The sequence below is a fragment of the Vombatus ursinus genome, unplaced genomic scaffold (genome assembly GCF_900497805.2).
Source record: "Vombatus ursinus unplaced genomic scaffold, bare-nosed wombat genome assembly UNPS02014817.1, whole genome shotgun sequence".
In the NCBI taxonomy this organism is placed as follows: domain Eukaryota; kingdom Metazoa; phylum Chordata; class Mammalia; order Diprotodontia; family Vombatidae; genus Vombatus; species Vombatus ursinus.
Window position 1 is genome coordinate 10,469,117 of NW_020954595.1, and position 14,275 is coordinate 10,483,391.

At 51.0% G+C, this 14,275-nt stretch overlaps 1 protein-coding gene across 1 annotated transcript in view; it reads right to left on the bottom strand.

Moving 5' to 3' along the window:
• The window catches only part of LOC114023349 (probable G-protein coupled receptor 141), a 6,487-nt gene extending 4,040 nt beyond the window's left edge, over nt 1-2,447 (bottom strand). Inside the window, exon 1 of the mRNA XM_027835960.1 lies at nt 2,404-2,447. The gene's annotated coding sequence lies outside the window, so the exon portion shown is untranslated. The remainder of the gene's footprint in view (nt 1-2,403) is intronic.
• Nucleotides 2,448-14,275: the final 11,828 nt, after the last annotated feature.

The following is a 14,275-nucleotide window of genomic DNA, read 5'->3' on the forward strand; positions in this document are numbered from 1 at the left end:
TATGTGTGTAAGGCGGCATGTGTGTTTGAGTGTGTATGTGAGTATACGGGGAAGCAGTGTGTGTGTGTGTGTGCGTGTGTGACAGAGTGTTAGGAAAGAGGGGACACGTATGTGAGAGTGTAAGTGTGTGCATGTGAGTGTGTGCGGGGGAGTATGAAAGGGGGGCCGCGTGCGCGCTGGAGAGGTTTTGGGCTAGCTCTGCGCCTTGCTCATCTATCCCCTCCAGCGCACCCCTGCCTCGCTCCCGACGCGAGCGCTCTGGCTAACCCGACTTCCCTCCCGCCTGTCAAACCCAGCACCAGCTGCTGCCAGGAGCCTAGAGCCTGCCCAGCCCGGCTTCTGCCTCGGTTTCCCTCCTAACATTCTCCCCCCGCCCCCCACCCCCGGGCTTACTTCTCGCCTAGGCTGCCAAGCCGCGATCTCCAAGTGAGGGCTCTGCGCCGTCCCGTCCCTCTCGGGACGCGCTCCAAGGGGCAGGTGGCCTCACAACAAACGGAAGAGGCGGGGAAAGGCCAAGGGAAACTGCCGAGACGGACGGCCCAGACAGGGGTCAGCAAGGCTGGGACGGACGGGGCGCACCGCAGCTGGGCCCGCCTGTAGCCGGGGGACCCTCAGAGACTACTTCTGCCTTCCCCGCTGCAGCGCAGGAACCAGCGAGTGCTTCCTCCCCCGCTCCCTCTCCCTGCCCAAGACGGATTTGGGGGGCTTCCCTCTGCTCCTGGGCTCCTTTTCTGCCCGGACTTTCTTCAAGGCTGGCTTTTAGTTTGTAAACTGTGTTAACATCTGATAAAGCTCCTATCACAAACTGAGAGCGCAGCTCTAGTCTTCTAAAGCATAAACGCCCTGGTTCTGACGGAGGTCTACGGAACTTTGCTATTGCAAAGCTGTACTTTAAATGGCTTCTGGAGGTCAAAAGCCAAAGGGTCTGGCCAAGCCTAAGGACTCCTCAGAATAACGTTTTTAAGCAGCTGGAGGAAATACTAAATATCCATAAAGATACACTCTTTTTTCAACCAAGTTCACGGACCCTCTGAAATCTGCTGGTGGGCTCCTTAGGGTTCAAGAGCTCCTGCCCTAAGACTGTAGCCCCCCGATTTCAAAGACAAGAAAAATCAAGGGGAGCCGCAGACACAAGATCTGAGACCTGGTCCTCTGACTACAGGTTGAGCCCAAGTAAGTATTAATAAAACCAAAGATTCACTGAGGATTAAAATTATTCTGACGGAAAATAAAGTTGCAGAAACAAGACAATGACTCAGGCAAGATGAAACAGCCACAAATGGAAGAATAAACAAGAATTCTGCAAAGGTTTTCAAAGCAGGAGATAGAGTGACATCGACTGTCTCCCAGAAAAATCCAAAGAAGGAAAAAAAAAAGAAACTCCCCAAACATATTTCAGGGATTGTATGAGAAGATTTTTCCGAAGGTTTGGAAACAAGCAGAAGCGTGCAGATGGAGAACGCCGACAGGAGGCCAAGAGACAAGTCTTCATGTTAACTTGCCGGCCATATTTTCATCAAAATCCAAACTTCCAATAACAAGGAATGTAAGAAATTGCCAGGAAGAAACACCACACATTAAACCTGAGCCCCAAAGTATCCACATGTCTCATTCAGAACAGGGGCTGATAGGAGAAAATAGAATGTGATAAGGAAACGAGGTATCAAACCCAAAATCACCTAGGAAAATTGAGCCTGACTTCCCAGGAGAAAAGAAGAGTTGTGGTTCTTTCTGAAACTCTACAAAGGAAGTCTTGCCATTCCTACGTGGGATCTAAGCCTGGTGAGAGCCTCTGACATGGAAATCAACCCTCAACAAGGAAGCTAGAGAGCTCTGGCAAGAGCTGATGGCTATCGGCAGGGCAGGCCCTGGGCCCAAGGTACAGCACCCCTCCCGACTCTGCCAAAGAGCTGCAACCTAGAGGCTTTCTGCTCGCTGGAAATGAGAATCTAAGGAGGATTCTAATGAGTTGTTTGAAAGGATGTCTGGATGGAGAGCCAACTCATGCTGGTGACTGCAGGGAGAGGCGAGAATGAAGGCTTCTGCTATCCATGACACCCCGAGAGTATTTCTCTTCTTCCTTCTCATACTATAATCAATCTAAGGTAGAAACAACCTTCTTGCCTGGGTAGTGTAGTATGATTAAAAATGGGGAGCTGCAGCGTCCGTGATGAATCAAGCTACCCTTACCATCTAGGAATATTTCAGAAGTTACCTCCGAGTCACAAGAAGGAAACACTAGTAGTCTCGGGAGCTCTGCCTTGGACACGGGCATGTCCAGAGGGAGGGGGTCAGTCCTGGAAAACCTGACCTCTAATGATGGCAGCAGTGGGGGAGGGAAGCTCCCCTTTCTCTTGGCATTGGCTCAAAGTCTCCCCAAAGGAGGAAGTAGAAAGTACTTACTGCATAATACGTTCCAAGTCTGAGAGGGAGATTTCTCTCTTACACCCAGAGGAAGTGCTAATATAGAAAACTGGCCAAGTGTGCTCCTGATAGAAACAAAAGAAGCCCGCAGCAGGCGTAACCACAGTCAGAGTCTGCTGGTAGCACGAGACCTAAACCTCCTAGGCTCAAAGCAGCTTGTGAGATTGCTCATTAGGTGTTTTAAGTTACACCTCGGCTCTGCACTGTCTTCTGGGGAACCTGGCTAGGAGCAGGTCCTTAAAAAAGTGCTGGTTTCCTTCCTTCCTTTAGCCCTTCATTCTCTCCTGCCAGGACTCTCGAAACAGCACACTAACTGTCCTCTCCAATGCTCATGCCCGCCATGAACACATCTTTTCTTTGACTTCCCCTATCACCTCTTCCACTGCCAGGTGTAGGGCCAGCTGGGAGAGCTGCAGACTCCTGGCTTCACCACACACTTTGAGACCAGTCCTCTGCCTCTGACCTTCCACCAGCTCTCCTCTTGAAATCCATGAAATCCAACCATAATCCCCTCATCCTATCTTCTTTGCTGTCATGTCCTGACTTCCAGGTCATTTGCCAACTTTTCCAAAGACTTTAGCTCCTGGTTCATGGTTCTCTCCATTCTGTGACTTGTCACTGTCCTCAGGGCCTCCAGTCATGTGGAAAGCCCCAGTAAGAGACTGACCTCACCAGGCTTCCTTGTCCAATGACTTCCTGTTCCACACATTTTAGGCATACTCCAGCAGAAACATCTGGCCTCTCCATCTCCCTCAGAAAGGCTAAAGGGGCACATTTAGAAAGAGGTCATTGAGGCCACTGCTTTCACTTGACACATAAGGAAACTGAGGCCCAGAGAACTGTGATGAGTTAGCCAAAGTCATACAGATAACAAATAACATCTGGACTGAAACCCAGGTTGTCATTTACCCTGTTTCACATTCCTTTACCTTTAAAAATAAGAGAATGACCGTCCTCTTACTGAGTCTGAAAAAGGGAGAGATTATTAATAAACCCTCTCCCTTTATCTACCACCATCTCTTGCCAAGCCCCCAATGCACCGGAGGAAAGATATTCTAGGCACTGGCCAGCAGAAAGCCTGGTAGCTGAACCCCACCCATTGAAGGTATAATTTTGAGAGGGGAGAAGAGAGTAGAAAAGAGAATCATTGGTCAAAGGTACTATAGGAGAAATCCTTTGTTCAATGAGGACCACACAGATCCAATATAAATTGAGACATTAATCTCATTGGCTCATAAGCAAAATTCCTTTCTCAGTACTAACATACAAACCATAAAAATGACTTCTATGTAAAGCTGAGAATGATTCCTTGAATAAAGATCAAAATGGATAACCAAGTGATACCTGCCCTACTTCAGAGGGGACCACCAGACAATCACCTGGTGGGGGATGGGAAGAGAGTGGGAGGAGAGTCAAGGAAAGTCCTGGCCAGCAGGGAAGGAAGGGAAGTAATGCAGGACCCAGAGGACAGAGCCCAAAACTGCTGGTTACCAGGTCCATGATAGCGTGGGAGCAGAGGCAAGAGGGCCCTCCCTCGAGAGACTGAGGAAAAGAGAAGAGAGAAAGCCAAGAGAAAGACCTTGTCTGGAGGCCAAGTCAAGTCACATTCAAACCTGTCCCTCAGCTTCTTTCCCAAGAGTCATGGCAATTATCTCTCACCTTTGACTTTCCATGCTCTGCCAAATCTGAAGGCCAATGGTGGGGTGGCCCTCTTTCCAAGGAAGGAGTTAGCTTTTTCTAATATCTTCTTTTTTCCCAACTATATGTAAAGACAATTTTTTATTTGAATTTCAAATTTTCTCCCTCCCTTATTCATCCCTCCCCAAGACGGTGAACAATTTGACATAGGTTATATATGTGCAATCATGTAAAATATATTTCCATTAGTTGTGATGTGAAAGAAGAAACAGACCAAAAGGAAAAAAACACAAAAAAGTGAAAAATTGTGTGCGTCGATCTGCATTCAGACTCCATCAGTCTTTCTCTTACCTAAGACTCATTATAATGGCTAGAGCTGAAGGAGGGAGGGAGCAATATTATTCACTCCTTCCCTGCCCCCGCCCTCCCAGTCCCAGCTCCAGTTCTTAGGAGGAAAAGGGATCTCTCAACACATGAAGGCATTTTCTCCCTCAAAATTCAGACGCTCAAGCCATATAATTACCTGTCAGGGATTTCTTACTACAATTTACTTCTTCCATGTGGAAGACCACAGTCCATCAAAGAGACGTGGTGCTCCCTAGGAGCTGAGTAGGAAGATGATTACTTTTCACGTTACCCTGCAGAAAGGACTCCAAGAGTCATTTAGTTAATCGCATTTCATTTGGCACTCAAAAAAAGAAAATGACATTTTAACAGGGAAAAAGCCAAGTCTACCGCCCAATAGGGAATGCTGTCTGTGTGCCCCTCCGGTCACGGGGGACTGCCATGCTGAGAGCCCACGAGGGGCACAACCAGCTCTGGCTATGAAAGACAAGGGAAAAAAAGACAAGTTCTCAAAACCCCACTAATTGTGCGGCCACTTGCAAATCAAGAAAGTCAGAACTCAAAAGCAGGATTGAAGTCAGGGACTTGTGGAGTAGACTGATTTCTTACCTCCCGCCCATTCTCCATTTCCTCTAAAGAGGCAGCATTGGCACAGGGGAAGTGCTCTGAATCTGGGAAGAGAAGATGTGGGTTCCCTCTGGGGCCAAGCAGAACAAAGCTGCCCCCTTCACATACTTGAAGTTAGCTCTCTGTCACCCTCGAGACTTATCTCCAGGATCAACATCTCCAGCTCCTTCAAGAGACCCTCACTAAGCATGACCTTGAGGTCACTCACTCTCCTGCCTCCCTTCCTTTGGCCACTGTCTGGCTTGTCAAGGTCCCCCAGAATTCAGGTGTCCAGCATGGAGCACCTTCCATCCAGTGTGGCCAGGACCATGGACAGTGGGATGGCCACTTCCTTATGCCTGGAAGCTGTGATACCCCTCTTCATGTGGCCCCAGGATGCCCTAGGAGGGACTGAGGCAGATCCAGCTGGCAGTCCATTAAGATCCCCAGGTCTTTTTGCACATGAACTGTTGCCTGGCTATGTCTCCCCTGTTCTGTGACTTGTGAATTTGGCTTTTCTGAACCTGGGAATCTTAGGTTCAGTCATTTTCAGTTGTGTCCAACTGGATCCTGGCCTCTGCCTCCCAGCATATGAGAGAGCCCTCCAGCTTTGTATCACCTGCAGCCTTGACAAGCATGCCTTCTGGGTCTTCATCCAAGCCACCTCTAAAATCACAAGTAGTACAGGTTAGGACGGATCCCTGAGGCACTCCACTGGAGACTTCCTTCTAAGCTGATTCGGAATTATTAAAATGACTATTCTTTGGGTCCCCACATTCAAACAGTTCCAATGTCACCGAACTACAGTCCTCACCTACATCTATTTTTTACCACGTGGCTGCCATGAGATATTTTTTAAATTATGGTTATGTTCAAATTTAGGTACACGATATCTGCAGCATTTCTGTGGCCGCTACCTTGATTAACCTGTCCCAAAAGCAAACAAGGCTCCGTCTAACAAGAGCTATTCTCACCAAAGCCCAAACACACCGGCTCTGGTGGTCACCACTTTCTCTTCCGGACCTTCACCACCATTCTAGGGTCTCCCCAGGAAGGCGCTTCAAGTTCTCAGAACTATCTCTTGCAGACTCTACTCTCTCCATCCCGCCAATCTTTAAACTGAGAAATGGTTACCTCTCACCTTCTTCACCGAGATCTTTCTGCACCTAGTACTTTCAGTAATCACTTGACCTTAGCCTCAGTTTGCTAAGCTGTAAAATGGGGGCAGGGGTAAACACTTTGCATGGTATAAAGGAATTGCTGAGTTTTAGCGTATTTTATAAATGTCATTATTATGGTTCTTGAGATGCTGAAGAAGTGAAATGGACACAGGTCTGGCCTCAGTCAGGAAGGCCGGGGCTCAAATTCTGCTATTTCTCTGCATGCCCTCTGAGGTTAAGGCTGTTTCCTGGAGCAGTGAGATGGGGAGAAAAAACTAACTTAGGGGAAAGAGCTCCGTCCGGGCTTGGAGTCGGGAGACCAGGATTTGAATTTTGTCCTAGACACTTACTAGCTGGGTGACCCTGGGCATGTCTCTTCACTGGCTCACCTCCTTCACGGGTTGCTGGTGGTCACAAGAACAGCACTCAGCAGATCTTCGAAGGCTGAGTTATTATTCCTGCCCACCTACTCCATGCTTCACCTCAGTGGGGCTAGGCAAGATGCTCCAGGAACAGCTGCGTTACTGGGTCTACTGTGCTGACCCTAGATGTCTGGTGGGAGACACAAGTGAGAAGTTCCAGCCACCAGGCAGTTGCACTGGGTGAGGCCAGCACCAGGGTCACTGTACCAGTGGACTATGGTCAGTGGCTGGTGAAAAGGAAGTCGGAGGATGGGGAAAGCCAACCATCCAACAAGCACCTCGATATGGAGTCAGAAGACCTGGATTCGAATGCCCCTCTGCTTCTCGTAATCCATCCACCCGGACAGCTTGCTGTCTGCCCTGCCAAATGTGTGGCCCCTGGGCCCCACTCCCTCCTTCCACTCTTGCTCAGGGCAGAGCAATCGATCCAACCCTCCCACTGTGTCTGGAAAAGGTGTGAGAGCCCCACCACCCCCGACTCCCCAGAAGGAGGCTCCCTTCCCAGGGCACCTGTCCTCTCCGCTATGTTGTCCCCAGTAAGCCTCCCCCATCAGACTGCATGCACCTGGAGGGCAGGGGCTCTCTCATTTTTGCACTCGTATCCCAGCACAGGCCGCAGTAGGCGTTTCATGAATGCTTTCATTCACTCACTCTTGCTGGGCAGTGATGCTCACTCTCTTTATCCCTCTGCCTCTATTTCCTCACCTGCTGCTTGTTGTGGTCAGATATTGCTGGCCTCTCCATCGTCCTGCATGTTGGTTTTGATAACTCTGACCAGCTGTTGTGGGGGCTCAGTGGATAGACAATCACTTCCTCACCATCCCGCTAGAGACGGCTGCCCCCGTGCCACCTGCCATGCAGGCATCTGGCACATTAACTGTTCTGGGTGCGAGACTCAGGCCTCACTGCCCTATGACCAGTCCACACACCACTTTGCTGCCACTCCCAGCAGGGTAAGTGGAGCCCAATGGGAAGTGCATCGCCACGTCAGGAGCCCGGGCTGACTCCAGGACAGGCCCCATTGTGCGGGGAGAGCCGGGAACCAATGGACAGCACGCTTTCCCCGGCTTATCCACCTTGTGCCTTTCCCATCCCTGCTCAGTCACAGAACGCCATCCGGAACGGCCTTCATCACAAGACACTTCCAGCCAACTTCCTAGCTCAGACTGAGGCCCTGATGAAGGAAGATGGCCGAGGAGGCACACGAGGGCTGGAGGCTGCCCTGAAGACACCACTGCCTCCTACTGATTCCATTGTCTCACAGAGCTCAGTCCTCCCCTTCCTGGAGCCTTCATGGCCAGGTGTGAGCGCAGGATCTTTGTCCAGGCTGCTGTCTGGCATGTCAGCAGCTCTGGTCAGTGGGGAGTGGAACTGGGAAAGCAACTGGCCGAGAAAATTGGGCCTGTGTTGCAGTCTGTTAAACCCGTGACCTCTCCTGATGCCTCCGCCAATGGGCAGTGCCAGGCCTACATCATGAAGCAGGGGCCTGCTCCCCATGACCCAGTGTGCTGGACGGTGACGTGATCTGTGGTGGAGTGACCACCTGGTCACAAAGAAGTCCCCTTGTCATCCCTTAAGGCAGGCTCCTTCCTCCTTGTCAGGAAAACAAGTCCCTCCTCACGAGGTCAGTCCAGTCTGGTGGGTTTAATGTCACGTTCAAGTTCACACTATCCTCCCTTTGCACAGATACCAGCATTCGGCCTTTCCACACTTTTCAGGGCTGATGGAAAAAAATAAAGATGGCTGCAAGAAAAAACAATACTGTTTTTTAAGTAAAGGATAGGATTCTTGACAGCAGACTGCCCTAAAGACAGATGCCCAGGCATTCCAAGAGAGACTTGGAAAGCAGAGCACTGTGGGTCCTGGGGCCAGGCTTGCCCAGACTGCCCACGTGGCCATCCCAGGAGGAGAGAAGCCCTGCTATTTACCAGGTGCTGTGCCTAGCCCTGGGCATACAAAGAAGGGCAAGCACCATGCCTGCCCTCAGGGAGTTTCCATTCTAAATGAGGAGAGGAGCTCATCTTAGTGTGTATCCTGACATATTTTCTGTTTTTATGTGCTGTATGACTGAGTCCCTGCAAATGGCCCCTCAGGGCTCCCTGAGGGTCAGCGCCAGTCATGCCATGGGCATTTGTGAAGGGTCCACTAAGGTCCAGGTGACTGGACCTCACACACACACACACACACACAATTCCCAGAATTCATAGTTGGGTTTCATGCCTTTTCCCTCTTTTGGAGCGGTCAGCCCAAATAACCTCCAAACCCTGCTCCTACTCCATCACATAGAAGACAGAGGGTGCGGTCTTTCACATTTGTCTTTGAATCCCAGCCTCCAATAGAGTGTATTCCACAGGAAACACCCAGGGATTTCGCGACACAGCAGATGCTCACTGGCCGCCTGGTGATGGTTTTTAAGCCATATAAAGGTCGGTCATTCACAGAAGGGACGCGTGGTTGCTGCTCAGAGCGAGAGGGCCACTGGCAACGTGACCCAAAGAAGGAAGAGCCATCTGGCTCCGTTTTGTCTGTTTTCTCTGCAGAGGAGGACGGTCTTTGGAAGGGAAAGGCCAAGGACTGGGCTTTGTACCCAGTGTACCCAGTGAGGCCTGATGGGGAGACTAGCCCTCAGTTAATTACAACAAGCTGGAGCCTGGATAAACTGGCCTCATCTGCAGAGGAAGGAAGGATCAGGCTTCCTGTAGGCAGTGGGATTTCAGTGTGGAGTGGGGGAAACCAGGAGAGTTCTCCAGGATGTGGAGATGGGGAGGGGGAGCAGTCCAGTGAGGACCCAGGGTCACTGGACTTCAGAGTACATAGGGGGCATCAGGCAAAAGAAGCTGGAAAGGTGGAGAGAGAGTTCAGGAGGCCAGTTAGGAAGGGCTCTGAATGCCATCTTGGATTTGCTCCTGGGGGCCATGGGGAGCTGCTGGGAGTTACTAAGTGTGTGTGTGGGGGGGTGTGGGGAGGGTGACACAGTCAGACCTGCACTTTAGGAAAGTCACTTTAGTGGTGGAATGGAGGATGGAGAACCCAGGCTTGAGGTGGGGGGGGAGGGTCTGCCTTGGGGTGGGGTCAGGGTCAGAGAAGAGAAGGGGGCGTGTGAAAGGTTGAAGTTAAAAGCAGCAAGAGTCAGCCGCAGATTGGATATGGAGAGCGCTAATGAGGGGCAGGGGTGACTCCTAGGGGAGGGGGCTGTCCTCAACGGGGAAACTGGGAGTGGGGGACAGGGAAAGATGACAAGTTCCATTTTGGATGTGTTGAGTCTAAAATGTCTACAACCATGAGGTCAGACAAATGAGGACTCAGAAAACCACAAACGAACATTCCTATGTTTTACCGTGAAGGCAGCTAGGTGGCACAGTGGAGAAAGCTCTGGCCTTGGAGCCAGGAGGACCTGAGTTCAAATCCAGCCTCAGACACTTGACATTTACTAGCTGTGTGACCTTGGGCAAGTCACTTAACCCTGACTGGCTCACCAAAAAAAAAAAAAACCACAAACAAAAAAAAAGGATTGTATTTGTCACACCAAGGCAGCTTGCGGCTGGGGCTAGAAAAAAGTAACTTCTCTTTCATCTAGATGCTGTTAGACCATGAAACTAGCTGTTAAAGAATGTGGTCAAAATGTTTGAAAACTGTTAAATATGTAATTGGGCAGCTAGGTGGTGGATAGAGCGCTGGACCTAGGGGCAGGAAGACTGATCTTCCCTGGTTCAAATCGGGCCTCAGACACGCCCTAGCTGGTGACCCTGAGTAAGTCACTTCTCCCATTGACCTCAGTTTCCTCATCTATAAAACGAGCTGGAGAAGGGCACGGCAAGGCCCGAAACTCCAAATGGGGCCAGACACGACTGAACAAAATGTTTTGCTGTGTTTTTATTTGTTTGGTAAAACATTTTTCCAATTCTTCTTAATCTGGTTTGAGCTTCCCTGGGAGTTTCCAGGACGCATGCCCCCGGTATGGGACATCCAATGGGAGACGATCCCTTCCTGTGGGCCCTGTTCTGCTTGCCGGGGAGCTGGGAGGGCACCTTAGCATGACGCCCACTGCAAAGAGGTGGAGGGAATTCGACATCCTAGAAAAGCATGACCCAGCCCAGGAAGGTGAGGCTGCAGCGCCGGCGGGAGCAGAGACCTGGAGATGCGGGATGCTGATGAGGGAGGGGTGGTGGTCTGGAGGCAGCTGGGAGGGGTCTGGCTGCAGCTCTTCCAGCGCTGCGGAGAGGTTCTGTGAGGGTGCTGGTGGAAGCCTGAGTGCCGAGGTCAGAGAGGAAAGGGAACGCCTCACCACTGGGGTGGGGGTTTGGAGGTTTCATTTGTTTGGGGTCTTCTGAGGCTATTTCAGGTGCAACCAGCAGGTGTCACTGTCTGGCAAGGTTTTGGGGGGTGGCGGTTTAAAATCAAGCAGGAGCAGCTCAGTCCTGTGGGTGAGGGATGGGGTGGGGGTTGTTATAAGCGTCCCTGGGTCTACACTTACTCTCCCCTCCCCGCCCAGGAGGCAGGACTTCCCCAGACACCCCGGCACTCAAAGCAACCTGACTCTGGTTACAACAAAATCCATGTACTCAAAATCCTCAGAGCTCTGGTCCTGCCTCACCGGCTCTTCTCTCTCCTCTGTCTTACAGCTTGTAAAATCAGTAAAGTCCTCACCACTAGGTTCTCTCACAAGAACCACTCAGACCCCCAGGGAAGGAGAAACCTGAACATTTGGGACCGAAATCCTGCTGAAGTCCAGCTTCGGGTGTCTCCTCCCTGCCTGCGATGACCACGCAGATCTTCATCACAAGGCAGCTATTACTGATTATGTTTTTATATAAGACAAGCCATAGAAAGTGATAATGAAACAGAGAAAACCCTATTTAAAGCCCATCAGCGACAGGTGTGGGGGATTTGGGGGAGACCCTTCTCAGTCACCCAGCATCCACCTGCAGGCTCCCCTTTCCCTCTCTGCTCAGCCTTCACGGTGGCCCCCTCAGCTGCCATCTCTCCCTGCTGCCCAGTCAGCTCTCCTCCCTCTCCTGAGTATGACCCAAGTCCAGCTCAGAGCTCATCCTGGACTTTCAGTCCCTCTCAGGGCAAGGAGACGACACAGTCTCTCTCCCTCTCTCTCCCTTTCTCTCTCCGTCTTCATCTCTGTCTCTCTCTGTCTCTGTGTCTCTCCCTCTCTCCCTCTCATACACACACACACACAATTCCCAGAATTCATAGTTGGGTTTCATGCCTTTTCCCTCTTTTGGAGTGGTCAGCCCAAATAACCTCCAAACCCTGCTCCTACTCCATCACATAGAAGAAGGAGGGCACGGTCTTCCACATTTGTCTTTGAATCCCAGCCTCCAATAGAGTGTATTCCACAGGAAACACCCAGGGATTTCGCGACACAGCAGGTGCTCACTGGCGGCCTGGTGATGGTTTTTAAGCCATGTAAAGGTCGGTCATTCACAGAAGGGACGCGTGGTTGCTGCTCAGAGGGAGAGGGCCACTGGCACGTGACCCAAAGAAGGAAGAGCCATCTGGCTCCGTTTTGTCTGTTTTCTCTGCAGAGGACGACGGTCTTTGGAAGGGAAAGGCCAAGGACTGGGCTTTGTACCCAGTGTAAGTAACGAGGCAGGCAGCGATGACCCCAACTTGTTTGTCCCGAGTTGGCTGCATGCTGCCTCCCCCGTTAGACTGGCAGCTCCTCGAGGGCAGGGTCTGTCTTCTGCCTTTCTTTGTATCCCCCGCGCTCGGTGCAGTGCCTGGCACACAGGAGACACTTAATAAATGCTTACTGACCGGCTCTCTGCCATTACCGCCTTAAGAGAGTTGCCTGGGATCCCCGAGAGGTTAAATAACTTGCCCAGGATAACCTGACGTAACTTAGACAAGATTCAAACCCAGGTCGCAGGACTCAGGCCAGGGCTCCATCCTGGGGGCTGGCCTGCCCCTATGGGGGGGGGGGGGGGGGGGGTGGCTCCTCTCCGTCCACCCCATTTGGAGGGGAGGAGCTCGCTGAGTAGCTTTGTTCTGGCTGTCTGGGGCCCCGAGAAGCACCCCTAAACCTCAGAGGACAAGTGGGAGAATTCACAACCACGGCCACGGATTTCAAAAGAGGGTGTGAAGGAGGTGGGGGAGGGCTTCCTGCTCTAAGTCTGTCTGGGTTGCAAATGCTCCCCTTTCCTGTCTGTTTCTGGAGGAGAGAAGCAAGGGGGAGTGTGAGGTTTCTAGACACAGACACACACACAGACACATGCACACACCCTGAGACCCAGACAGACAGACAGACAGACAGACACACACACACATCCTTGTGCAGAGCTCGGACATAAGGGAACTCAGAATCTCCTTTCCTGCCCCTCAGCTCCTGGCCTCAACACTTGGCTCCATAATCAATCAATCAATCAGCAAACGGTTGTTTCATTTTGGTCTCTGTCCTCAGGACTGGCACACAGGAGTTTAATAAACAATCCCTGCCCTCAGGAAGCTTACATTCTATTCAGGGAGACAATGTGTACATTATGATAATGACAGTAATCAACAATAATAATCGCTAACATTTACACAGGCCTTTAATAAGGTTTGCAAAGCATGTTTGCCCCTGTTACCTCATTTGACCCCCACAACTACCCTGGGTGCCATTATTGTCCATATTTTACAGAGGAGAAACTGAGGTAGACTGAGGCTAAGTGACTTACCCAGGATCACACAGCTAAGTAACTGTTTGAGGCAGGATTTGAATTCAGGTCTTCCTGGATCTAAGTCCAAGAATCTAGACCACTCATGTTAAAGAGGCAGGCCTACTGCCTGGAGCAGATTAAAATGGAATTGGGAAACATTTAGCAAAATAAATAAAAGCCCTCCAGAACAAGACTAGGTTAACGTGTGGTTTTCCCTTGGGATTCTCACAGGCAGGGCAACGGCCCTCATTTCTATCCGAGCTTGACATCACTGCCCCAGACCAGGCCAATGCCCAGAACTCCAGAGACAAAATACTCCTAAAGTTCGATTTGCTGCATTTTAGGAGAACTTTTGCTTGATTCTGCGGGCTCTTTAAACAACAATTCAACAACCAAAACAAAACAACAGCTAGCATATGCACGGCATCCACCGGGTGCCAGGCACCGGGCGAAGCGCATGACAAAAATGATGCCCACAGCGGTGGAAGTTTACATCCCTCTCTGGTTAGAAGCGCGCTTGAGCTCCTGACATCTCCACAATAATCCTCTAGGAAAGGATCCCACATGTCATCCTGATTTTTTCCAGGAGGCACCTGGGGTGCAAAAAGGTCCCTGACACATCCAGGGCCCCAGGGCTGGTGGGCAGGAGTCAAGGGCCAGACCCCGGCCTTCTGACCCCACATCCTGCCCTGCCCTCAGGGAGCTTCCATTCTTAGGAGTCTTTAGGCAGGAAAGGAGGACACTGAAATCTCTTCACACCAGCCCTCCTCCTCATTGGGGCCTTCTTGCTGGTCCCCACACACCTGTCTCTCCATTTCCCATCTCTGAGCCTTTGCTCAGGCTGGAACTCTCTCCCGGCTCACATCTGCTTCTTGCTTTTCTTCAAGGTTCAGTGTAAACACCACGTTCTACAAGAAGCATTTCCTGTTCTCATCCCCTCCCCTCCCCTGCCCCTCCAGGGCTTTCCCTCCCAAGCTGTCCTGTATTCCGAGGCCCCATCAGTCTGCTAAGATGGCGTCATTCACACACC